We start from the raw sequence: 7,479 nt of genomic DNA on the forward strand, positions 1-7,479 counted from the left end.
TGTCTTGTTATTGCCTGTCTCAAAATCTGCCTTCAAAGGAACTCTCAAACCATTTGTAGTTAAAGTGTATTTTTGGTCTTACAGCAGCAGTAATCAGATTCATTTAAATACATATTTAAGTGCCTACTATGTATGTAACAGTGATGCAAAGTATTCACGATAGAAAAGCAAAGACGAAAAGCAGACCTTGCCCTAAAGAATGGTATGTTCTACTGAAGAATGTACCACATGGACTTAAATAAGTAAACAAGCAAATGACCAGCTAAATAAATGGATGGAGGAATGAATGCACAAATGTACTAATAGGCAAGCAAATAAATGAATGGAAAGATAGAGAGGTAAAGACAATTTGTTAATGGAGAAAGCAATAATAACTGTAGGGGTTCAATTTCTCATCAGAGGCAGGGGGCAGAATCTGAACTCAGACTAGAGGAAAGGTAAGATGAGAGAACCCATTCCAGGCATCTGGTGCTGACCTGTGCCAAGGCACCAAGGTAGAAATTGTAAAGCCAGGTTCCAATGCTAATGCCAAACATTACCAGAAATACACAGTTAAAGAGTTAAGGAGAGAGACTGCTAATCAAAACTATAATTTCCTACTCAAGCACTGTGATTCAAGTGTCAGAATCTCCTAAGCAGGCAGAGGGTTTAGAGAAGTCTTGGCTGAGGGCTGTGAAGGGCGGGTGAGTAATAAAGGATTGTTAATTAATGTCAATAAGATATCAGGTCAGAACTTTCCTCTTCTTAAGATTTGTTTTGCAATGTCATATTTAGTTGCTGCAGCATGGCATACTGGTTAGTCAGCCAGCTTCAGAGTCAGGAAGAACTAGGGTCTTCCTATCCCTGGGATGTTCTCTGTCCTCAAATCTGCCTACTAACTTCTCTGGCTTCCTTTATGTCCCCACTAAAATCCCATCTTTTACAGGATACCTTTTCCAACACTTTTTAATTCTGGTGCCTTCCCTTTGTTATTTCCAATTTATCTGATATATGCCTTACTTTGTGCTTTATAAATATTATCTTATTTGATCCTCACAACAACCCTGATAGTTCAGTGCTATTATTACTCTATCTTATAGTTAAGGAAACTGGGGCCAGTAGCAGTTAAGTGACTTGCCCAGGGTACCACAGCTAATAAGTGTCTGAGCAAGGATATGAGCTTAGGTTTTCCAGATTCCAAGTTCCATGCTCTGTCCATTCTACCATCTAGCTGCCCCTATTTGTAGAAAGAATTGTTAAAAACCCATTCCTTCCCCTGTCCTTCCTTCATTAAAAATAGTTTCAGGTGCTCTTTACTTATTAAATACTCCCTAATTCTTCAGGTTTTGTTAAGAAACAATTGTCCCCCAGACCATAGTCATTAGACACTGGACCATAGTTATCAAATCACCTACGGCTTTCAATGACAATTACTGATCACCACCCCTCTTTCCCACATCAGGGAAGGCTGTCTTCTCAGCAGTTCATAAAATATACAAGTGCTGATGGCCTGCCTGCAATTTACCTCTACCTTCTTAAAGACAGAGGATCAGAATCTTTTCTCTAACTCAATTCTATTTTTAAACCTATGAAACCTTCATTTCTGCTGAGAGTCAAATTGAGAAAAGAATGTTTTCTTTTCTCTTGAAGGAGGAAACAATACCCAGCAGTGAGCAAGGAGAAAGACAAAATGAAAGATGACTGGAAGTCATATATATGGTATATTTGGTATGTGTTTTTGGTAAATATATGTTTATATGTGTACATATATAATATATAGATATAAATTTATATGTGTGTATACACATACACAGACACACATATACACACACACACCCCAAATACTTCTGGCTGTGCAGATAATAGTGACTTATGGGTACTCTGCAATAGAGTGCTGGTGAAACCCTGCTAATGAGGGATGAAACACTGGGGGAGTAGCACAAAATAATCCAAGAAAAGGAAGTCATGATTGCTTAATAATAATAATAATAATAATAATAATAATAATAATAATAATAATAATAATAATAATAATAATACCTTTATACCTATGGTAAGGTCCCCCTCCTAGCAAACAGGCAATTTGTTTTAGCAGTTTGAAGAGTGATTTAGTAGAGCAGAGAACTCTAGCTTGAGTCTGCAATGTATGGGGGTGAGGGAAATATTCCAGGGTCTTGGAGAAACTATGTTAGGTTTTAGCTTCTCCAGAAGGGAGCAAATAATTCCATATGCACAAGTTCCCTGCAAGTTAAAAAAGTGAAATGGTTAGAGAAATATCCACCTACTCTCTGGCTTATTAGGGGCAATGAAATATTCCCTGAAAGAATAGAAGAAATGCTTCAAGAGGAAAACAAGAAAATGAATCTGAAAAGACAAAGGGGGAGACATCAAGAAATGAGAGTCCTAGATAGAATAACTGACAATGTCATGAATACACTCATTTTTTTTTTTATCATTGTTGCTAATTGAAAGGAGGGCTTATAGAAGACAAATAAAAGTAGGGGAAGTGTTGGAGAACAGGACTTTAATCTTTGGACAAGGGTTTGAGTTTAAAGAATGATAAGTTCTTGGCCAAGAATGGAGTACATTTAATGAAGTTCAAGAAGAAAATATTTTCAAGGAAATAGGATCAAAATGTCTTTTAAGCTGAAAATGGAATACTGGAGAGAAAACTGCCCATCTAGTACTAAGCATGGTACCACCAAGTAACAGGTATAATAAAGAAGAGAGAACAGTAGGAGATATGACCAATAAGTTCCAGGAAACAAAATCCGTCCTCATATATCTACACATAAATACACAGTATGTGGGTAATAAACAAGGTGAAGCAGAAATTTTAGTGCAAGAAAATAAATTCAACCTCATATATTAAGTGGAGATTTGGTAGAATGTGACTAGAATACCACAATGGAAGGATATACTTTATTCTAAAGGAATAGATGAGATAAAAAGGTAGGTAGAATAGCATCATATATCAAGCAGATTTATTCCAGTGTGGAAATCCACAAACCCTAAAGGAAAGCCTAGTAATAAACACTTGGATGAGGAGGGAGAAACAAAAGTTATTTTGGTGGGAGTATATTGTAGATGGGCTGAACAGAAAGAGGAATTGGGTGAGTTCCAGAAGGAGAATGCAAATCTGGCATGGAGGTAGGATTGAGTAGCATTGGAGAATTATCAAGACAATTCAATTGTTTAGAAACCTTCTGGGACTCTCTTTCTTCTAAAAGCAGAGACGCTGAGAAATTATTGTTTTGCCTTAGTGAACATTTCATTCTTCAGAAGATAGAAGAAACAACAAGGGAAGGAATGATGTTTGAATAGAAAAGGCACTGTTGGAATCGTCCAACCTGAGTCCAAATTGCAAGGTAACCACTTGTGTGATCTTGAACTAGTCAGTTGATTCGTCTTTAAGCCTTAGGTTTCACATCTGTAAAATGACAGAGTTGAACAAAATGACTTCTAAGGCCCCTCCTAGCTCTCTGATCCTCTCTGAATTGCTATTCTTGATTTGTCTTCCAGGAATAAAAATTCCTTAGATCTAGAAAGGAGGAAACCATGCTGTCTTAAGCAAGAAGAGGAATGTGGAGAATTGCCTGTATAGGGTCATGTCATTCCATGGAGAAAGGAGGTGGTAGGAGCTTTCACGCTGAAGAGAAGTATGACTGAGCATATAAACACATATGTACTTGCCAATAGAACAGCATAGGGAGAAAAACTGAGGCAACTTTTTTAAATATACTTTTCATTGATATTTTCTGTTTCTTATGTCAACATATAATTCCTCCCCTTATAGTCACTGGAGAGACATCCCACACGACAAGCAGTAGTTTTCTTTCAGAAGGAAAAAAAAAAATGTCAGCACAGATGATCAATACATTGAGAAAGTTTGAAAACATTGCAATGCTTCACACTTGTGGACCTCCCACCTCCACCAAGGGGTAGGTTGGGTATCTTCTTGTGTCTCTTCATTTGAGTCCCACTCGATCCTTATAGTTTTGTTACATTTACTTTGGATTTTTTGTGTGTCTTTGTTCTTTCCACTTACATTGTTACAATCATTGTGTATATTATTTTCTTGTCTCTACTTGCTTCACTCTGCACAAATTCATTTAGATCTTTCCATGCTTCTCAATATTCATCATATAAATAATTTTTTTAAAATTTAATATTTTATTTTTCTGCAATTACATTAAAATAATTTTTAACATTCATTTCTTAAAACTTTGAGTTACAAATTCTCTTCCTCTGTCTTACCCTCCCCTCCCTTCTCATTGAGAAGGCAAGCAATTTAACATAGGTTATACATGTGCAGAAATGAAAAACATATTTCCATATTAGTCATGTTTTGAAAGAAAATACAGATAAAAAACAAACAAAAAAAGAAAGTAAAAAAAAAAAAGGATGCTTTAATTTTCATTGACTCCATTAATTCTTCCTCCAGAGCTAGATAGCATGTTTTATCATAAGTCCTTGGGAATTGTCTTGGACCATTGTATTGCTGAGAATAGCTAAGTCTTTTGCAGCAGATCACCATACAATATTGCTGTTACTGACGTACATCATTTCTTACAGCACAGTAATATTCCATTACATTCATGTGCCACAATTTGTTTAGCCATTTCCCAATTGATGAGCATCTACTTTGTTTCCCATTCATACTTTGTGATAGCCTAAAAGTACTGCTATAGATGTTTGAGAATATATAGGGTATTTTTTATCAATGGCTTCCTTGAGGTATAAGCTCAGTAACAGAGTCTTTATTTCAAAGTATAGACATTTTAGTCACTATATTTGCATAATTCAAATTGCTTTCCAAAATATTTGCATCATTTCACAATGCCAGCAATGTATTAGTGTAGCTATCTTCCCATAACTCTTTCAACATTGACTATTGCCATTTTTCCATTTTTTGTCATTTTTGACATTTTGACATTTGCTGGGTGCAAGGTTAAACTAGAAGGAACCTTTTATCAAGCTTGATATTGTACTGCTTACTTCAATACCTACTGCTCTAAACTTTTCCTCTCACAGCCTGCCTTATCCTTTAGGATACTTGTTTTCACCTGGTTTCTGCTCTGAATATTGCTGTAATAGATGGATAGATAGATAGACAGATAGATAGATAGATAGATAGATAGATGGATGGATAGATGGAGGGATGGATGGATGGATGGATGGATATATATATATATATATGCACATATACATATGCATATAAATATAAATATATATATGTATATATACAACATTTATGAAACATTTATTATGCACAAGGCATTGTGCTAAGTGCTGGGTATAGAAATAAAAGCAAGTAATCCAGTCCCTGCCTTCAAGAAGCTTACATTCTTATGAGAGAAGACACCACCTAAAGAGTAGTTGAAAAAGTTGAGTGTCAGGGTAGGGGATAGGTAGGCCTGGAACTGAGCAAGATATCACAAAACTGGCCTAATAAGGCCCAAGGTTAGGGCACTTCAGTTTCACAACCTATCTTCCCACTTACTAGTTTTGGCCTATTTCCTCCCCCTATGGATATTTCTTTTCTGATCCACTTTTTCACTTTTTCCAAACTAGAAAGGCATCTATAGTACCACGGAATTCATTTAGTTGTATGGCCTATTAACCCCAAGAAGCAGTGCTGAGATGGAGTGGGAGAGGGGCGTTATACTCTGATGCTAACTTTATTCTTTGGGAGAGAAGATTTCAAGAGAAAGAAGAATTTCTATTCAACAGAGAAATCACAAGTAGGATCCCAGTTTCTCCAAGTGAATTTGGCTCAAGGGAAAGAATTCTTTGAAGACCTGAATTCTGCTGGCTTTATCTCTCAGAATCCTTAGCTCCCTTCAAAGTTTTACTTAAGTACTGCCTTCTAAACAAGGTTTTTCCTGATCCTTTAGTTGTTAGTACACTCTCACCAAAATTTACTTTGCATTTATTGTTTAAAAGCTCATTTTATTGATATCGTTTATTTTTATATCACCTAAATTTTTGATTTTCCCTCTACATCTCCTTCTCAGAGAGCTGACTCACATAACAAAGATTTTTTTAAAGAAAAAAATGCAGAAGAGAAAGAAGAGAAAACCCAGCAATCCAATCAAAATATTGAAAGGATCAAAACAAAAAAAAATACGTGCAGTGCTTTATACCTGTGGACCCCCATATCACTTTGAATTTATTTTGAATTCATTTTGTATTTCCTTATATCTTTCTATCTTGGCCCTATTCAATAGAATGCAAGCTTCTTGAAGCCAGGGATTATTTCATTCTTGTCTTTATTTCCTGTTTTCTAATGCTTTGTGACATAATAGCCATTCAATAAGTTTTGAAGGAATAAACTGAAGCTTACAATGAAGACTAGCAACAAATAAAAAAAAAAACACACAACTTCAGCTCTTTCAGGGGCAAGACAAAAACCAGAGGAAGAATAAGACTGATTGAGAGCAGATGTCGTGATGATAATGGTGACCAGAAAGTAACTACTACTTTGTTTCTATTTTCTCTACCTATGAAAATGGTCATCAAGTAGAGTATAGAATAAAAATCGCAATAAGGAAGCAAGGAGGTAGAAATAAAGTATCTAACTGCTCAGGATGATAAGTCATGAAACTAAATGTGTTAACAGTATTTTCAAAAAACTTATAGATGCATTTGCTTTTGGTGAGTTTTGAAAAATCTTGGCAATCCGAACATCACTCCATAATGAAGATGGAAAAAATATGGTCCTAATTTTCTCAAAATGGAAGAAGGCAGATTCTTCAAACTACAAACTAATAAGCCTGACTTTGACAACTAGAAAAAAAGTCTAGAACAGATTATTAAGAAATGATTTGTGAGTACTTAAGATAAGTGGTCATAAGGAAAAGAAATGAGTTCAAGAAGAAAGTCATGCTAGACGAGGCTCGTTTATTTTTTTGTTTGTTTTTGGTTTTGGGGGGTTTTTTACAGTTACTAAATGGTAGGTTAAGGAAATGTAAATATTATTTACACCATTTATGTCATTTTTAATGCAGAAAGAGCAGAAAGAAACAAGCATAGTTAAGCAGGATAGTTTTGAAAACTATAGATTGAATTATTATCCTTTATAAAAGAACAACCTATGCATAATAGAAAACTGCAGTTTTCCATGCCTCTTTGTCTGTTCTGCCATGTAGCATGCCAATTTTATTTGGTGTTTGTTAAGTTCAGAATTTTTTTAAGTGTGTGAAAGACAGTAATATAAAACAATACTGGAACAGTAGTTAAGAGCTACTGTTGGGTTTTTGTTTGTTTTTTGTTTAAGTAAGGGAATACTATGGTGATATTTCTGTTTTAGGAATACCTATATGACTTTTTGTGGAGGCAGGCATTCAAGACAGGAAATCAAGTGTTTACTATACACCTGACACTGTCCTGAGTTCTTGTGCTACAAATACAAGCAAAAAGAAAGACTCTGTCCTCAAAGTCCTTATACTAAATTGCGGAAAAACAACATAAAAAAGGTGAAAAGCAAGGTAGAGGAGG

At 35.3% G+C, this 7,479-nt stretch overlaps 1 long non-coding RNA gene across 1 annotated transcript; it reads left to right on the top strand.

The window, feature by feature from the left end:
* Nucleotides 1-2,840: 2,840 nt before the first annotated feature.
* LOC144454315 (uncharacterized) lies at nucleotides 2,841-3,733 on the top strand. Its single transcript, XR_013482697.1, has 2 exons — nucleotides 2,841-3,347; nucleotides 3,502-3,733. It is a non-coding gene; the product is annotated as an uncharacterized LOC144454315 (long non-coding RNA).
* The last annotated feature ends 3,746 nt before the right edge of the window (nucleotides 3,734-7,479 follow it).

Source organism: Phascolarctos cinereus, unplaced genomic scaffold (genome assembly GCF_003287225.1).
Source record: "Phascolarctos cinereus isolate Bilbo 61053 unplaced genomic scaffold, phaCin_HiC Scaffold_726;HRSCAF=1367, whole genome shotgun sequence".
Taxonomy (NCBI): domain Eukaryota; kingdom Metazoa; phylum Chordata; class Mammalia; order Diprotodontia; family Phascolarctidae; genus Phascolarctos; species Phascolarctos cinereus.